We start from the raw sequence: 12,433 nt of genomic DNA, 5'->3' as shown, positions 1-12,433 counted from the left end.
GGGTGGGGGGTGGGGTTGCGGGGGTGGGACCCAGGGAAATAGTGAGGAGAGAGATCAATCTGAGACTGGTACAGTTGAGAACCGAAGCGAGTCAAACAAACAGTCAGGGCAAACAGGGACAAGGTAGGACTAATAAATTAAACTGCATTTATTTCTATGCAAGGAGCCTAACAGGGAAGGCAGATGAACTCAGGGCATGGTTAGGATGATGGGACTGGGATATCATAACAATTACAGAAACATGGCTCAGGGATGGACAGGACTGGCAGCTTAATGTTCCAGGATACAAATGCTACAGGAAGGATAGAAAGGGAGGCAAGAGAGGAGGATGAGTGGTGTTTTTGATAAGGGATAGCATTACAGCTGTACTGAGGGAAGATACATCCAGGGAAGTTATTTGGGAGGAACCGAGAAATAAGAAAGGAATAATCACCTTATTGGGATTGTATGATACACCTCCCTAATAGTCAGAGGGAAATTGAGAAACAAACCTGTCAGGAGATATCTGCTATCTGTACGAATAATAGGGTGGTCATGGTAGGGATTTTAACTTTCCAGATTTGTTAAGTGTACAAGAAAATTTTCTGATTCAGTATGTGGATGTACCTACTAGAGAAGGTGCAAAACTTGACCTACTCTGAGAAATAAGGCAGGGCAGTTGACTGAGGTCTCAGTGGGTGACCACTTTGGGGACAGTGACCATAATTCTATTAGATTTAAAATAGTGATGGAAAAGGATAGACCAGATCTAAAAGTTGAAGTTCTAAATTGGAAAAAAGCCAATTTTGATAGTATTAGACAAGAACTTTCAAAAGCTGATAGGGGACAGATGTTCGCAGGTAAATGGAAGCCTTCTGAAATGATATATCGAGAATCCAGAGAAAGCATATTCCTGTTAAGGTGAAAAGAAAGGCTGGTAGGTATAGGGAACGCTAGATGACAAAAGAAATTGAGGGTTTGGTTAATAAAAAGGAAGCATATGTCAGGTATAGACAGAATAGATCGAGTGAATCCTTAGAAGAGTATAAAGGCAGTAGGAGTATACTTAAGAGAGAAATCATGAGGGCAAAAAGGGGACATGAGATGGCTTTGGCAAACAGAATTAAGGAGACTCCAAAGAGTTTTTACAAATACATTAAGGACAAAAGGGTAACTAGGAAGAGAATAGGGCCCCCCAAAGATCAGCTGCAGAAAATAGGGGATGCACTAAATGAGTATTTTGCATCAGTATTTACAGTGGAAAAGGATATGGAAGAAAAAGACTGTAGGGAAATAGATGGTGATACCGTGAAAAATGTCCATATTACAGAGGAGGAAGTTCTGGATGCCTTGATATGCATAAAGGTGGATAAATCCCAAGGACCTGATCAGATGTACCCTAGAACTCTGTGGGAAACTAGAGAAGTGATTGCTGGGCCTCTTGCTGAGATATTTGTGTCATCAATAGTCACAGATGAGGTGCTGGAAGACTGGAGGTTGGGTAACGTGGTACCACTGTTTGAAGTGTGGTAAGGACAAGCCAGGGAACTACAGACCAGTGAGCCTGACGTCAGTGGTGGGCAAGTTGTTGGAAGGAATTCTAAGGGACAGGATGTACATGTATTTGGAAAGCAAAGATTGATTACGGATAGTCAACATTTTTTGTGCGTGGCAAGTCATGTCTCACAAACCTGATTGAGTTTTTTGAAGAAGTAACAAAGAGGATTGATGAGGGCAGAGCAGTAGATGTGATCTATAGGGACTTCAGTCAGGCGTTTGTCAAGGTTCCCCATTGGGGACTGGTTAGGAAGATTAGATCTCATGGAATACAGAGAAACTAGCCACTTGGATATAGAACTGGCTCAAAGGTAGAAGACAGAGGGTGGTGGTGGAGAGTTGTTTTTCAGAATGGAGGTCTGTGACCAGTGGAGTGCCACATGTATCAGTGCTGGGTCTTCTACATTTCACCATTTATTTAAATGATTTGGATGCAAGCATAAGGGGTATCATTAGTAAGTTTGCAGATGACACCAAAATTGGAGGTGTAGTGGACAGCGAAGAGGGTTACCTCAGATTCCAATAGGATCTTGATCAGATCAGCCATTGAGCTGAGAAATAGCAGATGGAGTTTAATACACATAAATGCGATCTGTTAGATTTTGGATAAGCAAATCTTCGCAGGACTTGTAAACTTAATGGTAAGGTCCTAGGGAGTGTTGCAGAACAAAGAGGTCTTGGAGTGCAGTTCATAGCTCCTTGAAAGTGGAGTCACAGGCAGATAGGATAGTGAAGAAGACATTTGGTATGCTTTCCTTTATCCGTCACTGTATTGAGTACAGGAGTTGGGAGGTCACTTTGCTGCTGTACAGGACATTGGTTAGGCCACTGTTGGAATATTGTGTATAATTCTGGTCTCCTTCCTATCGGAAAGATGTTGTGAAACTTGAAAGGGTTCAGAAAAGATTTACAAGGATGTTGCTAGGGTTAGAGGATTTAAGCTATTGGGGAAGGCTGAACAGGCAGGGGCTGTTTTCCATGGAGTGTTGGAAGCTAAGGGGTGACCTTATAGAGGTTTCCCAAATTTTGAGGGGCATGGATAGGATAAATAGACAAAGTCCTTTCCCTGGGGTGGGGGAGTCCAAAACAAGAGGGCATAGGTTTAGGAAGAGAGGGGAAAGATATAAAAGAGACCTAAGAGGCAACTTTTTCACACACCGTGTGATACGTATATGGAATGAGCTGCCAGAAGAAGTGGTGGAGACGGGTATAATTTCAACATTTTAAGAGGCATTTGGATGGGTATATGAATGGGAAGAGTTTGGAGGGAATATGGGCCTCTGGCAGGTGCTGAGGGTGCTGGCAGGTGGGACTGGATGGGGTTGGGATATCTGGTCAGCATGGACGGGTTGGACCCAAGGGTCTGTTTCCATGCTGTAAACCTCTGACTCTATGACTGTATGAGGTACAGATGATAACCACTAATTACATATTCACAGAGCCGAATGTTTCAATACTGGGCTCACACATTCACAGTACAGAAATTGATGTCCATTTTGATAAAGGCATTCGGACATTTCCAAACCAAAAACTTACAGCTACATGTTCATATCAACATTCTCTCACACAAATAGCAGAAACTCACAGGGATAGGTTGGGAAATACACATACACATTCGCATAGTGGAAACTGACATGTCCATATTGATGACTATATTTGGATTTCACAAAGCAAAGACAGATTGATAACTGCACCATATTCACAGAACATAATCTGACAGGTAGAGATCAATAACTATACTTCTATAAGCAGATAGTTGAAACTGACAGGTTTATAAATTGATAATCTCATTCGCATATTCATTAAACAGATACTGCCAAGGAATGATTGATATACACACTCTAAGCAGAAACTGACTGGTACAGATTGATAACTAAACTCACATGTTGAAATAATATAAGCTGAATAGTGCAGACTTATAGCTCATACTGCAGATATTGGTTGAAATGTACCCCCTCATTCACATACTAAAACTGGCAGGTATAGTTTAATTACTTCCTCAGATATATGGAGGAAACATTGACAGGAACAGATTACACTCTTCTCATCAAATAACAGAAAACCACATGTACAAACTAATAACAACACTTCCACTTTCACATAGCATAAACCCGCAGATTCAGTTTGATAAGTACACTCAATTTTACATAGAATCTGACAGGTAGAGATTGAAAATTCTATCTCCATATGACTCACGTATTGACTTGGCAGAAACAGATAGGCATAGATTCAAACCTTGGTCCCATACTTACGTTGACAAAACTGACTGGTATAGCTCAGTATAGGCAGAGAAAAGTTTCTGACAAGTATAATTTGACAAAGATATACATACTGCAAAATGTATCGCTCACAACACTGTCTCACCGAGCAGAAACTGATGGGGAAATATTGATAACTACACTCATATATTCACATTGCAGAGACTGACGGGAAGAGTTGCTTCTGAATTTCTCATTCACACAGCGGAATTAGGTATAGATAGATTGACAATTTCACACATATATTCAGCGAGAAAAACTGACAGGGTATGGATTGGTAACTACATTTACAGATGCAAATACATTCTGGCAGGGACAGATCAAAACTAAACTCTCAGAAAATGATACAAAATGATAAATGCAGTTACACATTCATAAAACTAAAAACTGACAGTTACAGATTGATAATTAAACACTCTGATTCAGAGAACAGAAACTAATGAGGAAAGATTGTTCAATTCACTTTCACGTTGTAAAGACTGACAGCAATAGATTGATAAATGCACCCACAGCCACAGAGCAGAAACTGATAGGTACAAATTGATAACTACACGCATGTATGCACTAGCAGAAAGTGACAGACAGATTGGTAACTTCAGTCACACATTCTCATTGCAACAACTGACAGCGACACATTGATTGACCACTACTTGTTCACATGACAAAACTGACAGGTCGAGCCTGAAAATGACAGCCGCATTGACACAGCAGAATCTGACAGGCACATATTGACAACTGCATTCTCATATTCACATTGACTGAAACTGACAGGTATATGTTGATAAATGCATTCACCTATTAACAAACCAGAAACAGACTGGTGCTGGTTATTCCTGACATCTCACATTAATAGAGCAGAAACTGACACATTGACATTGTAGAGACTGACAAATACATAGTTAGAACTATATTTTGACATTTACAAGTAGAGGTGGATAACTCAATGCAAATATTCAAACAGAAGAAACTGACAGGTACAAATTGATAGCTACATTTACATATCCACGAAACAGAGACTGACTGGAACAAATTGAGAAATACATTCTCAGCTGCAGGGTTATGGGGTGGGTGCAGGAAAATGGGATTACCATGGCCATTTAGTGTCCTTGTGTTGGAATAGACAAGATAGGCCAAATGGCCCCTTTATGTACAATTTCATTGCAATGGATCGATAGTTCTATATCAATCTGTTCCTGTGAATCACTGCTATGTGAATACATAAGTAATTTCAGAAAGGCTTAGAGGGACAAAATGTGAGAATGTGTTTGTCATTCACAAAGTAGGAATTGACATGCATAGTTCAATAATGAATCTGATATTCACAGCCCCACCTGCATTGGATAGCCCCATTCATGGAGCTGTACAGTTATTGGGGAGTTTCTCAACCTCACTCAATTGGTATTGAATTAACAAAGAAAAATCACCAGACATGGAACAACAGTAGAATCAGACATGTCGTTCTGTTTGGTTTCCTGTCTTTAAATACAACATCCTAATGATTATTAACAGAATGTTCCATTGATCAGTTAAAGATGGTCAAACTTGGTTGATGGTGATTTACAGGAGATTTCCCTTCTGTTTTCCTCCAGGGAAATACTTGAAGGACCAAGACAATGTAATTTTCCCTCGGTACAGAGCCAAGGGTGACCAGTTCCTTCTAACAAACAACAGATATGTTACTGCTATCAGAGTGAAGAATATAATTTCAACAGTCAGAGCGGATTGGGTCAGCTACACGTTGAGCTCAATTTGAGAGAAAGAAAAACAACAGAGAAAAAGTAAGTTTGTTTTTTTTCCCCTCGCAATTCACAATGCACATGTGTCCAGTTTGAACAAATATCACTGTTCACAGCTCATTGATATCTGCACAATATTTAAACTGCAAAGTCTGAACTCTTGTCCAAAATATACTCTCTCTCTCTCTCTCTCTCTATACAAACATACTCACTGTGGAAGAGCTGACAGGTACAGATGATGACTACACTCACACATTCAGATGGCCGAAACTGGCAGGGACAGATTGTGAGAGAGTAATAATCATTCACCTCACAAAAGCTTACAGGGACAGATCGATAATTGCACTCCTGTTTTGCACAGTCAAGAATGAAAAGTAAACTAACCCTTAACCAACCTGAAATTCTGAACAACACTATCATTCATAGTGTAATCAGGGAATCGCAGTGACAAAACAAATAACACAAGAGATTGTCACAATTAAAATTCGCACAAGTACCATGTTCAAAATATCCTGAAATAACAGTAACCAGTTCAAAGTGAGTACAAATGACTTGTTCAAAAGGGCCACAGCACACTGCAGCACACCAGAACTGCAAAAAGAGGAAGAAGAACACCTCCACAATGTATTCGCCAAAAACGGATACCCCCGCAATTTCATCAACAGATGCCTAAGGGAAAGACCAACAGAACGAGGACATGCCACAACCCAAAGGACTAGCCACATTACCATACATCAAGAACATTCCTGAACTGACAGCCAGACTGCTGCGACCACTAGGACTCATAACAGCACACAAACCAACAGCCACTCTCAGACAACAACTCACCAGGACAAAGGACCCAATACCCAGCATGAGCAAAACCAACGTAGCGTACAAAATCCCATGCAAGGACTGCACAAAACACTACATAGGACAAACAGGAAGACCGCTAACAATCCGTATCCATGAACACCAACTAGCCACAAAACGACAAGACCAGCTATCCTTAGTAGCCACACACGCGGATGACAAGCAACATGAGTTCGACTGGGACAACACTACTATTATAGGACAAGCCAAACAGAGAACAGCCAGGGAATTCCTAGAGGCATGGCACTTATCCACAATCTCTATCAACAAACACATCGACCTGGACCTAATATACCGGCCACTGCAGTGGACAGCTGGAACTGACAACCAGAAGCGGCAGAGACAAACTACTATAAATGCCGGAGGAAACATCACAGAAGCACTTCACAGGAGGCTCCCAAGCACTGAGGATGTCACCTAGACAGGGGACGAAACGTCTGCAACACAAATTCCCAGCTTGGCGAACAGAACCATAATAACGAGCACCCGATCTATGAATCTTCTCACAAGCATCGGACTTGTCACCAAACAATTTTCAGACAAAATCCACATAGCAGGATTTTTTTTATTATAAACTTTGCTAGAAACTGAAATGCATGGAATAATACCTATTCTAATGTAGTGCAAAGTAAGATATCAGGAACTTAAGTATTGGCAGGAGGCTGCTTACACCAGTTGAGTGGCCGAACAGATAGAGAGTAAAATTATTGTAGTCAGTAGGGAGCAAAAGACACGGAGCACAGTACATCAGTTCCTTTTAGTCATTGGGATAATCAGAGTAAAAATGACAATGGCACACACACACACTGGCATCTCTTCTGAGGAATGCATGAATAGTTTGAGATTATACTACTGGAGATTTGAAGCAGAATAGGGGAAAAGATAATTGAAGGGTGTTGACAGAGTAGATACTGGTAGAATGTCCTTTGTAGAGTCATAGAAATGTACAGCATAGGAAAAGACCCTTCACTCCAACTCGTTCATGCCAACCAGCCATTCCAACTCCATCTTGTCCCACCTGGCAGCACCGGGCCCATATTCCTCCAAACCCTTCTTTTTCAAATACCCATCCAAATGCCTCCTAAATGTTGCAATTCTACTAGCCTCCACACGTCTTCTGGCATCTCATTCCATACTTGTACCACCCTCTGTGTGAAAAAGTTGCCCCTTAGGTCTTTTATATCTTTCCCCGCTCACTCAAAAGCTATGCCCTCTAGTTCTGGACTCCCCCACCCCAGGGAAACAATTTTGTCTATTCATCATATCCATTCCCCTCATAATTTTGTAAACATCTATAAGGTCACCCCTCAGCCTCCTCTCCAGGGAAAACAGTCTGTTCAGCCCCTCCCCATAGCTCAAATCCTCCAACCCTGGCATCAACCTTGTAAATCTTTTCTGAACCCTTTCAAGTTTCACAATATCCTTCTAATAGGAAAGAGACCAGAATTATACGCAATATTCTAGCAGTGGCCAAACCAATGTCCTGTACAGCTGCAAAGTGACCTCCCAACTCCTGTACTCAATACAGTGACAGATAAAGGAAAGCATCCCAAATGCCTTCTTCACTATCCTATCCAACTGAGACTCCACTTTCAAGGAGCTATGAACCTGCACTCCGAGGGCTCCCTGTTCAGCAACACTCCCTAGGACCTTACCATTACCTGTATGAGTCCTGCTAAGATTTGCTTTCCCAAAATGCAGCATCTTGCATTTATCTGAATTAAACTCCATCTGCCACTTCTCCGCCCATTGACCCATCTGATCAAGATCCTGTTTCAATCGGAGGTAACCTTCTTCGCTGTCCACTACACCTCCAATTTTGGTGTCATCCGCAAACTTATGAACTATACCTGTTACGCTTGCATCCAAATCATTTATATTAAATAACGAAAAGTAGTGGACCCAGCACCGATTTCTTGTGGCACTTCACTGGTCACAGGCCTCCAGTCTGATCTTCAGAGAGTGCAGAGTAAGAAACACAAACAAAAGAGAACATTCCTTAACTCCCATTTTCCTCCAACACAATGCAATTGTCGAGTCGTTCCATCATTTCCAGGAGTAAAACACAATGCCTGTCAGATTGCAGTGCATTTTCTGACCTGACAACAAATGTGATGCCATTTTGAAATGGAAGAGAAAAGAAAACCATTATCTAAAGATGCAGAATACATTACAATTAGAAGCTCACGTTTTAGAGTGAGCTCGGAATTTGCTCCCTTCACAAAATTTCATGGTTTGTGTTTCTGATATTGCAGATCCTGACAGGTCCACATCGAGTCCCGAACTAACCAATAGAAGCTACCATGCCTACAAAGTAGCCAATCTGGAGCCATGCTTTCCCCCATCCTTCACTAGCATGGCTGACGCCCCGTCAGTCTATAAAGTGCGAGCTCCGAGCCCGCTTTCACTAATTCTGTGTCTGAGAGTGAGTGGCACTATGGCTGATGTAGGTGTAATCTGGTGTAAGGTGGGGGGAGGGGAAATGTGGAAACTAGTGAAGTCCACAAAGTTGATTTTAAGCTTACTGTGAATCCTCTTGTAAGGATGCTATCTTGAAGAAGTTCTCCTCCTCTGTCTACAAAGATCTCAGTGAGTTTCCCTCTCACTGCAACCCTCAGGTCATCTCCTCTGCCCTGAATTCTAAATAAGGCTTTATGTTTGTCTGTTTATTTTTCTTCCCCATTTGTATGTCTACTCTTGGGATCAAATATTATCTCACAGAGCCCTAAAGTTTTGTTAAGTTTACAAAAGTATTACTAAAGCTTTGTAAATTGTAAAACTTTCCAAACTCAGGGCAACCTCCATCAGAAAAGTTAAATGCAGTTGATGGAAGGAGACATCAGCTTGATAGAGGGCAAGTTTCTCTCTGAGCCACACACCATAATCACTTGGAAATATATCCCCTTTCCTTCACTGTCGCTTGATCCAAGACCTTGGAGTTCCCTGTTCATGGCATTGTGGGCAGCACATGGACAACAGCTGTTCCAGAAGGTGGCTCACCACCGCCTGCTCAAAGGGGAATAAAGATGAAGCTCAACCAGTGACATCCACTCCCCAGAGTGGCATACAAAACATCACAATGTTTCTGTCTGCAGCATGCCTGACACTAACATCTGTTGTCCACTATAAACTAAATCGAGGCCCAGAGACGTTATTGCCCACCCCTGCTCCAGGTCGGATTTTTGCACATACCTCCTGAACCAGAAACAGGGACTAACACTGTGATGCAAGACTCTCTCCAACGGTTACATTCTGCCTGAGTAAGAGTGTTGCACTTATTTCATGCGTGTTACTATTTTCTACTTATGTTACTTTCTTAAAGTGATTAATATTTGTAGATGAGGGTCAGCAGGATTACATACCACAGTTAACATAAGATCAGACGTGAATTACTTACCTGTAATTTAAAATTACTTACCTGTAGCGGGCAGCGGTGTTTTTTTTCTCTCTCTTCATAGAAAGAGCGGGAGCAGTAGGGGAAGTGACGGCTACCAGAGGGGCAGCCGGGAAGGAAAGCAGTGAGTATATAAATCAGGAAGGCAGCTAAACCCGAGATTCTACACTGTTTTTTTAAGGTAAGGATTTTCTAATTCTTTACCAGTGACTGGTTAAAAATTTACTTTGTTTTTGTGTGTGTGTGTATATATATATTAATTCTTTTTTAGGGAAAGACTATAGCAGAGAGGTATCAAAGTATTCTAACTCAAAATAGTACAAAGTAACTAAGTAATTAATTAACTAAGCAGAGATGGCTGGGCAGGTGATGTGCTGTAGCTGTATGATGTGGGAGCTGGCTGATCCCGTTGTGAATGGCAGTGACCACATCTGCAGCAAGTGTTAGTTGCTGGAAGAACTCCGGATCAGAGTTGATGATCTGGAATCTGAGCTTCAAACACTGCAGCACATCCGGGAGGGGGAGACTTACCTGGACGCTTTGTTTCAGGAGGCAGTCACACCTGGGAGATTAAGTAATTCACATTCAGCTACTGATCAGGCACATCAGAGTGTGACTGTCAGTGAGGCAGGTAGGGGGAACCTGAGTTCAGGAGTGGAGGAGCGTCAGCCCTTGACCTTGTCCAACAGGAACGAGATTCTTGCTCCCTGTTTGGATGAGGAAAAGGGCTCTGGACAGGATGAGCCAACTGACCAAGGCACCATGGTGCAGAAGGCCATGCAAGAGGGGGGAGCTAATAGACAAGTAGTGATTATAGGGGATTCTATAATTAGGGGGACAGATAGTATCCTTTGCAAGCCGGATCGGGAGTCTCGCATGGTGTATTGCCTGCCCGGTGCCAGGGTGCAGGACATCTCCGACCGGCTTGAAAGGATATTGGAGCGGGAGGGGGAGGATCCAGTTGTTGTGGTCCATGTTGGTACTAACAACATAGGCAAGACTAGGGTGGAGGACCTGTTTGGGGATTACAAAGCACTAGGCAGGAAATTGAAGCACAGGTCCTCAAGGGTCATAATCTCCGGATTACTGCCCGAGCCATGTGCCAATTGGCATAGGGACAAGAAAACTAGGCAAGTAAACACATGGCTAAGGGATTGGTGTGGGAAAGAGGGATTCCACTTCATGGGGCATTGGCATCAGTTTTGGAACAGGGGGGATCTGTACCGTTGGGACGGTCTCCACTTGAACCGATCAGGTACCAATGTTCTAGCGAAGTGGATAAATAGGGTGGTCAGTAGGACTTTAAAATTCTGAGATGGGCGGGGGTGGGGGGGGAAGGGAAAGTGAAAGCGACAGGGAGTATGGTGTTAAATGGAAAGATAAGCAGCAGGATAGCATGTGTCCAGGCGGATTTAAAATTGTGGCAGACTGGGAATGCAGAAAAAAGCAAGGATAACTTAGGACATCATATGACTTCCAATATCTCTAATGATAAGAAAGTTAGCATTAAGGCACTTTACCTGAATGCTCGTAGCATTCATAACAAAGCAGATGAACTAATGGCACAGATCATCGTGAATGATTATGATGTGGTAGGCATCACAGAGACTTGGTTACAGGGGTGTCAGGACTGGCAGTTAAACCTCCAAGGATTTTCAACTTATCGAAAAGACAGGGAGGTCGGCAGAGGGGGTGGGGTTGCCTTGTTAGTTAAAAACAAAATTGGCATTGAATGACATAGCGTCAGATGATGTGGAGTCTGTGTGGGGGGAATTGAGGAACCACAAAGGCAAAAAAAACCATAATTGGAGTTGTGTACAGACCAGTAAAAAGTGAGGTCTGCAGATGCTGGAGATCAGAGCTGAAAACGTGTTGCTGGTTAAAGCACAGCAGGTCAGGCAGCATCCAAGGAACAGGAAATTCAACGTTTCGGGCCAGAGCCCTTCATCAGGAATGAGGAGAGTGTGCCAGGCAGGCTAAGATAAAAGGTAGGGAGGAGGGACTTGGGGGACGGGCGATGGAGATGTGATAGGTGGAAGGAGGTCAAGGTGAGGGTGATAGGCTGGAGTGGGGTGGGGGCGGAGAGGTCAGGAAGAAGACTGCAGGTTAGGAGGGCGGTGCTGAGTTCGAGGGAACCGACTGAGACAAGGTGGGGGGAGGGGAAATGTGGAAACTGGAGAAATCTGAGTTCATCCCATGTGGTTGGAGGGTTCCCAGGCGGAAGATGCGGCGCTCTTCCTCCAACCGTCGTGTTGTTATGTTCTGCCGATGGAGAAGTCCAAGGACCTGCATGTCCTCGATAGAGTGGGAGGGAGAGTTAAAGGGTTGAGCCACGGGGTGGTTGGTCCGGGCGTCCCACAGGTGTTCCCTGAAGCTTTCCGCAAGTAGGCGGCCAGTCTCCCCAATATAGAGGAGGCCACATCGGGTGCAGCGGATGCAATAGATGATGTGTGTGGAGGTGCAGGTGAATTTGTGGCGGATATGGAAGGATCCCTTGGGGCCTTGGAGAGAAGTAAGGGAGGAGGTGTGGGTGCAAGTTTTACATTTCTTGCGGTTGCAGGGGAAGGTGCCGGGAGTGGAGGTTGGGTTGGTGGGGGTGTGGACCTGACGAGGGAGTCACGAAGGGAGTGGTCTTTGCGGAACGCTGATAGGGGAGG

General features: G+C 43.3%; 1 long non-coding RNA gene across 1 annotated transcript in view; it reads left to right on the top strand.

The window, feature by feature from the left end:
- LOC132837240 (uncharacterized) overlaps nucleotides 1-12,433 on the top strand; it is a 47,189-nt gene that overhangs the window by 4,629 nt on the left and 30,127 nt on the right. Inside the window, exons 3-4 of the long non-coding RNA XR_009647449.1 lie at nucleotides 5,384-5,572; nucleotides 9,841-9,957. This is a non-coding gene — a long non-coding RNA (uncharacterized LOC132837240). The remainder of the gene's footprint in view (nucleotides 1-5,383; nucleotides 5,573-9,840; nucleotides 9,958-12,433) is intronic.

This window comes from Hemiscyllium ocellatum, chromosome 49 (genome assembly GCF_020745735.1).
Source record: "Hemiscyllium ocellatum isolate sHemOce1 chromosome 49, sHemOce1.pat.X.cur, whole genome shotgun sequence".
Taxonomy (NCBI): domain Eukaryota; kingdom Metazoa; phylum Chordata; class Chondrichthyes; order Orectolobiformes; family Hemiscylliidae; genus Hemiscyllium; species Hemiscyllium ocellatum.
Note: the sequence above shows the minus strand (reverse complement) of the source record. Positions and strands in the feature narration are given on the sequence as shown.